At 46.9% G+C, this 13452-nt stretch overlaps 2 long non-coding RNA genes across 2 annotated transcripts; both read right to left on the reverse strand.

Annotated features, from left to right (window-relative positions):
• Positions 1-397: 397 nt before the first annotated feature.
• LOC144157795 (uncharacterized) lies at positions 398-1999 on the reverse strand. The gene is made up of 3 exons (XR_013319860.1): positions 1239-1999; positions 582-613; positions 398-448 (listed from the first exon to the last, which is right to left on the reverse strand). It is a non-coding gene; the product is annotated as an uncharacterized LOC144157795 (long non-coding RNA).
• Positions 2000-11748: 9749 nt separating this feature from the next.
• On the reverse strand, positions 11749-12269 carry LOC144157797 (uncharacterized). The gene is made up of 2 exons (XR_013319861.1): positions 11937-12269; positions 11749-11903 (listed from the first exon to the last, which is right to left on the reverse strand). It is a non-coding gene; the product is annotated as an uncharacterized LOC144157797 (long non-coding RNA).
• Positions 12270-13452: the final 1183 nt, after the last annotated feature.

A 13452-nucleotide genomic window follows, 5' to 3' on the forward strand; every position in this document is an offset into this window, starting at 1 on the left:
CCGTCACCGGGAAGACTGCAGTTTGCACTGCGCTCCGATTTTGCATTGGGGGTATCGTAATCTTGAGCAACCTTTTTTTTCCCCTTTTTTTCTTTACTCTTTTTTTTTCCTTTTGAGAATTATTTCTAGCTCAGTGTTCAGAGAGATTCACAGTATACTAGTTACGTATTATCATGTTTGCGATTTCTTCTAGTGCAGCCAGTGGTGAGCAAATTCAGTGTCAGATATTCTGCTACCAATCTTATCAAAATCACTCTGTACAAACTGCAATGGAGGACAAAACACGCATGGGCTGCCGACATAACTCAGAACATTTATTTTGCATTCCAACTTTTTAAATGCTCCTTTATCTTTATACGCACAGTGGGCAATGGTATCATCATGCTGGACTCCAATATGCCAGTGTATTTGTCCAACAATGCTCAAGCCATAGAAGAAATCATTGTTTCTGAAATAAACCAAACAGAACAAGCTATTCTTAGTTGAGCGCCAGTTTTCTTGTGTGAGCCATGAATCTGGCGGAAAAGCGACCTTGTTCTATTTCACACATCTGGAGAATGTAGAAATGTGTGGAAGCTTACCTCAGGTGCCACACACACCTGATTGAACATAGCTTGCAGCATATGGAAAAAACAGTGAAAACATGTCTGTTACTGGTGGCTGGTCACAGAAAAGAACGAATAAATGCCGGACTTTTTTGAAAGACAACTCTAGCAGCAAGCCACACGGTCCGCAGAAGCAGCGCGACACAGGACAGTAAGCGTGCTGACCCACTGAAAGACAGCATAACTAAATAAAAATACCTTGTATGCATTAAAATTTTCTGCCAATCCAGTATGGTGACACAATTGCTACAAACGCATTCTCATTGCACCATAATTTGCAACAGCGAATTTTGTGTTTTGTGGATGAATACCATGCTACTTTGGCTTTGTTTTTAAGCCTAATGAGTACCCAAAATCGCAATAATTGTAAGTGGCCTTTTAATTTAGCGAAATGTCGATGCTCGTCTGGTAACATTGATGTAAACAAACTTCCAAGATGGCGGCGCCCATGTCTGTTTACGGCAAGTGAGTTATCGAACTCAAATACCGCTTAATAATTATTTACGGTCTATATTACGAGGTTTTCGAGCTTAAGTGACGCACCCGAAGCCCAAATAGCTTCGAAGCCTAGCGATTCTCTACTCTTGAGCTGTGTATAGTACAAATACCAGTGGAATCGGCCGACCTGCTTACCGGCGTTGTTGCGCGTCCCGTGGCTGTAACTTGGTTGCTTCATTGCTTGCGGCTGTGCCGTTGTTTTTATAGTACTCCTTTGATGTTCAGGCATGATTTGCCGTGAATGAAACCTGCCTGGTTGCATCGATATTGTTGAAAACCGCTAAGAATGACCGTTACGATTTGCCGATCTTCGCTTCGAGAACTTGTGACGATGCGATGACGATTGGATGTCTTGTGAGTGAGAGAGTGCGAATCAGTCAGTGATCGAACATTCTTTTGAAAACATTTAAATGTGATGAAATCTGATTTTTATGAGGTTGAAATTTACGGGTAAATTTGTCCGCGGTAAGGCGAGGGCGACGCTCACAAATGTTGCACACATCGGTGGCGCAGCTGCCGGTATTGCGGACGTTCAATGGGAATGCGTAGCGAAAATTAGAAGTTGATTAAACACTGAAAGCGTGCATAATAACCTAACATAATAGACAGGACGGGATTGCAATAGACGTTTGCATGTTTTGGAACATGCAGTGAGCACCTTGCTTACACGTTGGTTGACTTCGATGGCCAAACAATTATGGTGGTTTTTGCTTCAGCTGTCAAATATTACCCCACAATGGAGTAAGCTGGAATGCTATCCCCATACACTGCAGGGTGTCGTTACGTTCTAAATGTCCATGCAATGCATCCAGTACTGTGGGCCCACTGTCGCTCAGCTGAATGCTGGGGAGTGCCACATTTTATCAGAAATGTGATGTGTGCCTGACTGTATCAAAATTTGCCCGTATCCACAGTACAAACGTCAGGAGTTCCTCCACCACAATTTAATCTGACTGGTGTTTAACTGGCCAAGGCCAAAAGGCGTTGGCTAAGAAGCTATACACAAGTTTATGCATCTTGCCTATGCCACTAGTGCGTATGTATACAAAATATGCATATATGCATACACCAGCATATATGCTTACAGAATGCAATGCATGCTAGATGAAAAAATTTGTTTACCTAATGTCAATTGATGTGGTAGTGCTTGAACCGACACTAAGCACTGCTTAGTGACTGTTACTTATGTCGTTCTGTGTGACTAGTACAGCCACTATTCTAGGTTCGACAGTGCATGATTACCTTGGCATTGTTTATGCTGTGAAGTTCTAAAGCATGTGGCTAAGGCGTTGTGCTGCTGAACACGAGGTCGTGGGTTCGATTCTCGGCCACGACGGCCGCTTTTCTAATCGAGGCGGAAAGCAAAATCGCCCGTGTGTACGAGGTTGCGGCGCACGTTAAAGATCCCCAGGTGTTCAAAATTTATCCAGAGCCCTCCACTATGGTGTGCCTCATCACCTGCGTTGCGTCGGCACATTAAACCCTACAATCAATCAATCAAGTTCTAAAAGTGTGGTGATGAACACAATATCAGCTGAATTGCATGGCCTGTTTCTTTGAAACTATTGGAGGGTACAAGAGAAAATGTTTGGGCATGTTGGTTCATACTCACACGAGAAACATAGTGTAGTAAAAACACAAGTCGAGGACGGGACAAGTGCAAAGTTTCAACAAAGTCTTTATTGCAGGACCAGCGCATATAAACACATCTGGCTCGTAAGAGGAGAAAATGAAACAAAAACAAACAGCAAAAGATGAGAGACGAAAACCGCCACGTGGTTTGCAGGGCGGGAAAACAAACCGTACAAACCACATACAGACATCTGGCCACTAGAGAAACGCTACTTTTTGCGCACTACTTGCCATGAATGGGGCTCCATTTTTCAAATTGATGAATATCAGTTCGGTTGTGTTTTAAGAAAAAACAAAAGGCAAAAGTAGCAACTGGTCCTGATAAATAGTGATTATAAAAGTTCCCTCAGCTTTCTTGCAATTCTCAAACTTACTAAACTTTAAATCAGTATAAATTGGAATCAATAAGCTCACATGCCAAATTGTTTCGGTGTCTGCGCTTGTGTCACGCAGTGGTGTAGCCCCAAGCTAGCACATCAGGATGGCTAGGTTCTGCTGTCTCACCCTTCGGAAGACGCTCCTCTCCGTTTTCTTTATGCCGACGCACAGGCAGGCTACGGCGGCAGCGTCCACCACTCTAGCCAGGCCGTGGCCGACGCTGCAGCGTTTGGGACGCCGCCCCCGCGAATTTCAAGTAACGGCTGGCAGAATCTCTGGTTTCACTCGTTGTAGAGCCACATGTGAGAAGAATTCAAGGGATATCCCATGGGAAATTGTTGTGGGTGTCGTTTAAAGCTTTGCTTTCCAACAGTTTTTCGTTTTTATGTTTTTCTCTCTTTCTCTCCTATTACAGGCCAGATGTGTTTATACATGCTGGTCCTACAGTAAAGCATTTATCGAAAGTTAGCTCTTGTCCCGTCCTCACCCCATCCTTTGCTTCTACTGCGCTGTTTTCTGTGTGGTCTAACATCGTCACACTCTTTCTTTTTTTTCTTTCTTGCACGAATATTTCGGCAGACTTCACAGGTTGACAAAATGACAGGTGCAATTCAATAAGGTAGGGCACCTAGCAAAGTTATACTAAAATTTATCTGTACTACTTGCATCACTACACACTGTCACAGCCATCACTAACTCGGGGGAGGAGCCGCACCCCACTAATGAGAGGGTGGGGAATGATGAGTGGGATCACGACTGTGCTTACAAGAAGCAGATGTGGTCCTCGCTAGTGTAAGAAAGTCATGGAAGCGTGATGCAGCTTCTTATGTGTGACAGTTACGAACGAGTAGAATGCCGCTGTCTCCCTTCCGCATCAACATTCCTTCTCTCGGTCTTGCCATCTTTGACATGCTGGCCACGTCATCCAGCAAAATGAAGAGCATAACATTGCCCCTTCCAAAGGGGCAGTGTTATGTCACCCATGCCTCACTGACATGGACCTTCCTTTAAGGAGTGCGTGTGTGTTTGCTCATGCATATATGTGAACTTTCATTGTGTCATGTAATCCTGTAAAAGGAGAAATTGATTTTTTTTCCTTGCAATCATTTGTCTAACTGTTACGGCCCATTTTTTGTCAGGACCTGTTACTCCGAGGGAGCCACAAGCCAGGACACAACAAACTCGGTATAAACTTGGCACCACTTGTTATGTTGCTGGAGCCCAACTTCTGTTCATGGTCAGCGGAGTAGGGTGCCTCATCTGTTTGAGCTGCGTGTTAGAGCCAGGACACTTGCGGAGCAAGAAGAAAGTGATTGCTGTGGAGCGATTCAGTGATTTTGTTGCTCATGCCCTGCCAAAGTGCAAAAAAGAATAGTTTTGCAAAGAATTATTTACACTGCTCAACTTTTTTCTTTGCGTGCGACATGGCCAGCAGCGACATGGCCAAAGCATTTTTCATTTTGGTTCCTATCGCTTTGGTACGAAGGCGTGGCTCAAAAAGATATCCTGAAGATAACTACATGTACGGTTCTCATTGCCGGCCTTGACCGGGGTCAACTGTTGTATACCCAACTTGGTCACTTGTAGGGCTGGCAAGCCACTTTGAGGAAGGTGCTACAAGAGGGGCGCAGCTTATCTGAAAGCGCCACAGCCCCTGAAGAAATTTTTGTCGAGTAGTGCTTCTGCTACTGCAAAACATTATGCTTCCGCGCAAGAATGACGGCGTTGCCACGCTTGAAATATGGCCAAGTTGGAACTGTTTTGCACACACTCAAGCGTTTCCGCATGTGCGCAAACGAGCGTCATGCCAAAAAAAAGCTTCTCCATGTAAAGACAAAGTTGGTAAAGGTTCTGAACGTTTGAATGAACGGGTATGCTAAAAAATTAATAATGGTAGTCAAGCAGGCAGATATAGTACCTGTGTGGTTTAGTTGTGCACTTTGACTTCTGCATAGGTGAGAATCGGGTCCGGCTGACTGATACTGACTTGTGACTAAGCGCTGAATTCGAGGTGCTGACTGGTGATATACATACTGAGTGGAATGGTCGGTACTGATTGTTACAGCCACTACATCTTGGGCCAGCAGTCACACTGTGAGAAAAGCGAAGCTGGTGAGGTTGGAGATTATTCAGCCCCTCCTGACGGGGCGTGCCGCTCCTACCCAGCAATTTTTTGGCACACTGGCCCCCATTGTCGCTGGCTGCCTCGGGTAGGTCACTATCTATGAAGCCAGTCGTGGTTTTAGCCACGGCAAAGTAAAAAAAAACACCGGAGATGGATAGATCCTGTCTTTCATCTTCAGCTGACTATATACATAATCCATATGGATTGTTTATGTATTGTTGTTGAAGTGCAGTTATGTAGAATTTATTTTTTCTCCATGTCAGAATATTTCTCCAATGCCAGAATATAATTTTCAATGGGTACGTGTGCCTTTCATGGCCATTGCTATTGTTTTTGGTGCCTACAGTTTTGTACACCTCAATGTAAGCACACAAATGACACAAATATATTTGTTAATTGCAGTTGTACGCCTTATAGCATAAAACCTGCATTACAAGTGTATGTCGGTGTATATATTTGTGTGGATTGTTATGAATAAAATTTATTTACTAGTGCGATTCCTTTTTTTTTGCATCTTGTCATTATAGTTTGTATCTGCTTGTCCAAGTGTCAGTTCTACCCGTCGCGGTGGCTCAGTGGCTAAGGCGTTGCGCTGCTGAGCACGAAGTCGCGGGTTCGGTTCCCGGCAGCGGCAGCCGCTTTTCTGATGGAGGCGAAAAGCGAAAACGCCCGTGTGTACGAGATTTCGGCGCACGTTAAAGATCCCCAGGTGGTCAAAATTAATCTGGAACCCTCCACTACGGTGCACCTCATCGCCTGCATTGCGTCGCCGTGTTAAACCATAAAATCAATCAATCAATCAAGTGTCGATTCTACAAGTAACCTTGACTGCCAGGTCCTGCTTAACAGATTGAAATGAAAATATGGCAGCAAAGCAAGCCATAAATCCTACTTTATTTTTCACTAAGTGCAGACAATATTTTTACTGAAGAGTCGTCAGTTCGTCTGTGTACACTAGCTGGCAGGAAATGCCTCCACGGCACTATTACAAATTTAAAAGTCCCCAGTCATAACATGAATGGGATGACAACTTGACCAAAATGTTTAGAGCTGGCACAACTTTTCACTGCGACCGATAGCATTATCTACCTGTCTGCTCTTGCCTGAAGTGGCAATATCTGGTGTACACCATGGTTTGCTCACTGTTGAAAGAAATACCCTAAATCCTGAAGGGCTGCGATAAAACACCGGTCTGTCAAGGAAGCACCAAATTTCTAAGTCAATACAAAATCTGAAAGTAAAGGTCCTCTATTAGTCTAATGTAGTTAAGTGACTTCAACAGCTGAAATACGTATCCTTTTTGCAGGAGGGGGGGAGGGGGCTTTGTTTTACGTGCCGAAGCTGCACATGCTCCTTGAAGGACACCACATTAGGAGCTATGGATCAAGTTGTACCACTTGGGGGCCTTGAAATGTGCAATGAAGTCTCTATACAGAGGTTTTCTTTTCCACCTCTACCAGAAAAATGGCTGCCAGAGCTGGGATTGAACCCATGTCTTCGATGATGGCAACAAAACATCCTAGTTGCTGGGCAGTTACAGTGGGTTACCGCAAGACACGCCGGCTTAGGTCGGCTTTATTGCACGACACCTACGCCATGCAAGAAAGCCTAATGCATGCAAAACCTTGCCCAAAGCCAATTTGTTCACTCTGGTGTACATTAGATGAAGTGGAATGTTACCAGTACAGAGTTTATGAGCTGGGAAGAACCATCTACTCAAGAGAACGGCATGAGCAAGACATTGAGTTATTACTTGTTGGCAATGCCTGCAGTAACATCCTGGTCCTAGTAGGCATGCATAGCAAGGTCCTCTTTTGAATGACTGGAAGGACTGCATCCAGTCAAATATATACTGCTATTCACAGCATGTTGAAGAACCACATCCATGTGTGCCAAATTTTAAGTGCGAATGCACTTTATAAGCGACCCCAAACCTTCCACCGCCGGCGGCGGCGGCGGCGGCGTCCGCAGTCCTCCTCTCCCTAGCAACGGCGTGGAGCGGAGAGGAGCGTCGGTAGCAACGGCGCGGTGACGTCACTTCACCACGTGACCGCGCTCGCTCCGCCTCCTCGCCGTGGCTGCGCGGGTGCGCGCCGCTCCCCGCACCGCTCCTCGCGCCGTGACGTCATGGTATGACGCCACAGCGCTCCTCCTCTCCCCAGCAGCTGCCGCGTGCCTCTCTCTCCACCGAGACGTCACACTCTCTCCTCTCCCCCTCGCTCGGCTGCAGCTGCCGTGCGCCGCTGTCCCTCTCCCCTTGCGCTCGCCTCCTCTCTCAGCCACCTGGCTCGGCGCGCTCGGCGTGGCGTACCCCCCTATATATTTAAGAGGCAAATACACCAACCAAGGGCGTTTATTCAAAGCGGTCCCAACTCCGCCGGCAACTGGAGCATCGCATACCAGGCAAGTTTGATTCACTGGATTCTTTTGCAAAAAGTATCGCTTCGTCTGCATCAGAAAAACATCAGGCATCCCAAGAAAGCAAGCTTTCGGCACTGAAGAAAAAAGAGGCCACACCCGCTGACCGTGCCAGCTTTGTTGTTAATTTGTCATCCAGACAACTCTCTCCTTCCGAGACGGAAGTTTTGTCCAAAGGTCATGGCTTTAACGTTACGACTACCCGGCCCCCTCTGGAAAAAATGGTGACTGCCATCGAAAGTGGGGTTATGCGTCTTGAGGCAGGCGTCCGAGAGGAAGTCAGATTGAAGGTGATTGGCGTTCTCGGGAGCATTCCCCGACAGCACCAACATAACTTAAACGCAGATGAAGCCGCAGCCATCCGTAACCTACGAGATGATGATAATGTAGTCATCCTCCCTGCCGACAAGGGAAATTGTACCGTCGTGCTTGACCGCCAAGCCTACGAAAGCAAAGTTCAAGACCTCTTCGATTGCTCAACGTACGAAAAACTGAAAAAGGACCCAACCCCCCAAGTTCAAAGGGAGCTTAACAAACTCCTGGCCAACATTTTCAAGAAGTACCCCGATTTCCGAAGCCTATATCTGCGACTGATCTGCCGGAATGGCTCAGCGCCTGGTTTTTATGGGCTACCAAAAATTCATAAACCCGATGTGCCCCTCCGGCCTATTGTGGACTTCACAACTTCACCACTTCGAGCCCTGTCCAACTTCCTTCATCAGGTTCTCTCCCCTCTCGTCGGCAAAACGCCCACCCACGTCAAGAACGCCGGCCACTTCGTCGAACTTGTCTCCGAAGTGCCGATCGACCCTGGGGACAGACTCGTCTCTTTTGACGTCGTGTCGCTTTTCACCAGCGTCCCTGTTTCCCTGGCCGTCGCGACCGCCACAAGTGCTCTCGAGAACGACGACAGCCTGAGCTCCAGGACCTGCCTCAGCGTCGGCGAGATAACGCAGCTTCTACAGTTCTGCCTGCAAAGCACATATTTCTGCTACAAGCAGGAATATTTCAGGCAAGTAAGTGGAACTGCGATGGGGGCAGCTATTTCCGTGACCACAGCCAACCTTGTAATGGAAAAAATTGAAAGGACCGCTCTGGAAAATTTCCCCGAAAAGCCCAAGGTGTTTCTCCGGTACGTGGACGACTGCTTTTGTGTCATCAAAGAAACAACAGCAGACAACTTCCTGTCGCAGCTAAATTCGATTGAACCAGCCATCCAATTCACCATGGAAAAAGAAACGAACAGCACCTTACCATTCCTCGACGTTTTGATAAAAAGACAGCCAGACGGACTAAATTTCACAGTATACAGGAAACCCACCCACACCGGCCGCTACCTGCAATTCGATTCCTGCCACCCAAATTCCCACAAATCTTCTGTGGTCTCAGCTCTCTTACTTAGAGCCAGAACTATATGCTCAACAGAAGAGGACCGGAAGAAAGAAGAAAAAGCCGTAATCGCCGACCTGAAGAAAAATGGATACACGAGCAAGTTCATACGACGCGTCAAACGCCGTCTCCCCCAGCCGGGCTGCAACCAAGGAAATTCCTCTGCACTGACGCCGCCGGTCAACAACCCCTCTCCTGTCTCCGCCGTCTGCCCCCCCACCCCCTCCGCACGCCGACCCACCCGTATTTCCGTCCCCTATGTTAAAGGAACGAGTGAAACGTTATCCCGCATTCTTCGCAAGGAAGGCATTGTCATCTCCCACAAGCCAGTGTCAACTCTTGGACGGCTCATACCTCGACCTAAAGAGCGGCCGCCAAAAGAAAAATCACAAGGGGTCGTCTACAAAATTGCTTGCGCACAATGCCCCGCTAGTTATGTTGGGGAGACCATGAACTTCCCGGAACGCCTCCGCCAACACAAAAACGACGTTCGCAAGTCCGACACTCAGCGCAGTGCATTGGCCGAGCACTGCGAAAAAGCTGACCACCGGATTAACTTTGACGGCGCGCAGGTGATTGGCACCGAAACGAATTACTCACAAAGATTACTGCTTGAGTCTTGGCACATACAAGGGAACCGGCAAGGCCTGAACAGATCCCTCGGAGCCCTTCCCACCATCTACGCCCACGGCCTCCGACGCGCAAGGGAAAGAATACAGTAAGAAAAAAGAAAAAGAAGAAGACACCTATATAACCGCTGCTTCTTGTTGTACATAGTCACCCCTGATGAAGGAGCCGAGTTGGCTCCGAAACGTTGGGACCGCTTTGAATAAACGCCCTTGGTTGGTGTATTTGCCTCTTAAGTTTAACCCAACCAGACAGAGTTCTGTCGAAGATGTTCACATTCAACCCCCTATATATGCAGCGATAAACTGCCAGACCTCCGTGGGTCGGCTCGCGCGCGCTAACGGGTGAATGCCAACGGATTTTAACTTTACTCCCCCTCATAGCATCACCCCGTGCATTCGCACTTAACCATGTTCACCCTCGGGGAAATGCTTGGGAGTTTTTTTGTTCACTGCTCCGCTGTCTTTTCTTCACCTTTTTTTTGTACCATTTTCTAATCAGTGCACACATTCTCGTGTTAGGTCGTGATTGCCCAAGTTATCTTTGACCTCAGCTTTCAAAGCTGTTACACTAAACCAATGATATTCATATTCGAACACAATTTATTATATTTGCAATTACTTTTTCTACTTGCACGTGATTTGCAGTACCGAATTCTATCATTGTACACTTCTAGAAAAAAGGAATATCGCAGGAGTAGTGCATCTAATTCCTTTGGAAGACAATGTTTTTGTTTTGGCAATCTGATGTAGCATGCACAGTCGGCGCTTCATTTTCATTGTTTTCTGTGAACTACATATCCTCCATTATAAAGAAGAGTTTGGAAGTCATTTGATTACAGGAAGTGCAAGTAGGAGCGCTTGAGTGGAGGAAGCACAGCTTGGTCATCGTTCTGATTTGTTTTTTGTTCAGTACGACGACTGTGTGTGACACTGAGCTTCGATATCAGTTGAAATAGTTGGCCTGTCCTTCCGCCAGTGGAGCCTGTGGGGCCAATACACTGCACAAGCATGAGGCAATAAAGCCACACAGGCCAGAATCCGGATATATATATTGTAAGAAAACTGCACCTCTCTCACAAAGCCATGTTGATTCCCCGAGCTGGGGCTCCCCGCTTTTTCCGCCCCTCCAAGTTGGTGGCTTCCCTCTTTGCTGTCATAGTAAATTGACCACTGGCCATGCTCAGCTCCTTTTTCCCAAGGCTTCACACCCCTACAAGTACCAGACTCCGCTTAAGATGAACTCCATGTGCCATGATTAAGATGAACAACACTTTTGTTCACTTGTAACATCCACAACGCAATAACGTCCGCTGAAGACGAATTTCTGGTAATACAAATTTTCACCGTCCCCTCGAGTTTGTCTTAATGTATATATATATAATGCTAACCGTCTCTCCGCACTATCGTCCGCTGCGCATCCTGTGCAGCTACAGCACTCACTAAGTGGGTCCAGATGGACCCTGCTCCTAGTGCCTCCACACTATAACAGTACCCTGTCCTTGCCAATCCCTGAGAGAGCATGCGCCACTATTCAGGGCACACACAGGCTTGAATGACAGGCTTCACTCAACAGCGGGCACAACACTACAAAGTGGGGAACCTAGTGCTCCCGCATAAAAATAGTGCAGGTGGAAACGTTATCTGTTGTGTAGTCCTCTAAACATCTTGGCTGTGACTCTTATAAGGCAAAAGCTGTGTCAACAACGGCTACTGCAGACCATTTTTGAAATAAAACTTTTTCCAAGATCATACCAAGGTCACACCGAAATGTGCACAACTTTAAAAAGGTCGCCTCCAGATGAAATCTTCCGACAGTGTTTTCGGTACCTTCAAAGTGTGCCATGCTTTGTGCAACAATAACACAAGGAAAGATGCACAAAATTTGTGGTAAGAAGCATGCTAACCCCCTTGTTAGTTGTGCGATGAGACACCTTTGACTTGACATAAAGCTTTCATTGGCCAAATCAGCTGATGTATCAGGGACCACTTGAAAATGTGCACCATCGGTAGAAAAGTACACTGGCCGTTTGAGTGCAACATTGTAATTGTTCACCCAAGTTGACAAAAAGAAAAATAGTGGAAGAAAGCACGGATGTAATGGCACATAATGTAACAAACGTTTCGTATCAAATGAAAGAACAATTTGTGAGTGAGCCCCCTCTTTATCAATCTACTCCAAGGAATGTGCTCTTGCCAAACGCCTGTGACCTTTTTTTATGCTTCTTATACCTGATCCTGTGAACTTTTTTATGCTTCTTATACCTGATCGACATACCCTAAATAAATCGGTTGCAAGTAGCGCCCGTCCTGTCTGTTTAATGTCCTTGTGGTCTTCGCACCCAGAACTGATGCACGTACCAATGAGCTCTTGAAGAGTGGTTGGAAGGTAAAAGTAGCTATGGTGCAGCTGTTCCACTAGTAGAAACAGAAAATCCGGGGTGGTTGGGTATAAAACAGCACATCATCCTATCCTAACGCCGAATGCAAACACAAAACATTGCGGCACTTTTCTGCTGTATATGTGGCAATTATTTGGAAGCAGTCTGTACCTGCCTTGCTGACATAAATATAAGCGAAGCAGGCATCATAAGTGGGTAGCACAGGTCACATCTGTAACTAGACCTTCTATGTACAGTTAAAAAGCATTGTGCGTTTTGTTGCTCGCCCTTCGCACAAACTTAAGACTACATGCTCAATAAATTCTTCTGAACGGAACATACATATACCGACACACGTCAAAATATGCGACTACAGATCCCACAGGCTAGAATGCACTACTAACATACTGAAGCGGAGCTTGCACGCTCTAGTAGAATGTAAAACCATGTTGAAGCACACTAGGTTATCTAGAAGTTCTGAGTTATTAGTCACTACTGCTAGGCGTATTCCATCACAACTATGAGATAAAAGTGACGGCCGGAAGCACGCCGGGCAATACACGAAGCAGCACAGGCACCAATGTCGAAAGCTTGCAGGAAGCGTAACGCTCGCCTTCCACTCTCAGATTACTTGGCACAAACGGGTGGTGGTGCTGCACCAAATGCACCACGGTGAGCCAACTTCACACAAGGATCGCACGGAAAACACTCAGCAGCAGTTTGAAGAAAGCAACCAGCAAGAAGGGCACATTGCACAAGCTTCCAAATAAAGCTAGGCTACTGATTCACTGTAGCTCGGCAGACGCGTCCTGTAGGTGATGGGCAGCGCTGAGCGAAGCGACTAAAACCTGACCGCAACACGGTCATCGTTCAGTGCGCGTTGCAACACTTCACACAAGGATCGCACAGAGAACACTCAGCAGCAGTTTGAAGTAAGCAACCAGCAAGAAAGGCACATTGCAGGAGCTTCCAAATAAAGCTGGGCTACTGATTCACTGTAGCTCGTTATACGCGTCTTGTTGGTGATGGGCAGCACAGCTGAACGAAGCGACTAAAACCTGACCGCAACACGAACGTTGTTCAGTGCGCGTTGCAAGTGTTGCCAGCGTAGCCGTGAGGGGCAGCGTTCAGCGTCGGTTGCGGTCAGGACGAAGCAGTGTTGCCAGCACGCGTTTGTACAGTATGCTGGCAACAACGTCCGTGTTCCAGTCAGGTTTTAGTCGCTTCGCGCTCCGTTTACCCAACCCTCCCACTACCTGGCTGGAGGTTACCGGGAGCTTCTCGCCCGAGCTACAGCTCCTGACCGCCACTAGGGCTCAGGATTACCTGGCGAGCCTCCCTCACCTGAGGGGCACTCGCTAGGACTGAGGCTCGTCAGAAATAGAGTTATTCTCTCTCTC

The sequence above is a fragment of the Haemaphysalis longicornis genome, unplaced genomic scaffold (assembly GCF_048455015.1).
Source record: "Haemaphysalis longicornis isolate Haplotype H1 unplaced genomic scaffold, Haemaphysalis longicornis Haplotype H1 scaffold_10, whole genome shotgun sequence".
Classification (NCBI taxonomy): Eukaryota; Metazoa; Arthropoda; class Arachnida; order Ixodida; family Ixodidae; genus Haemaphysalis; species Haemaphysalis longicornis.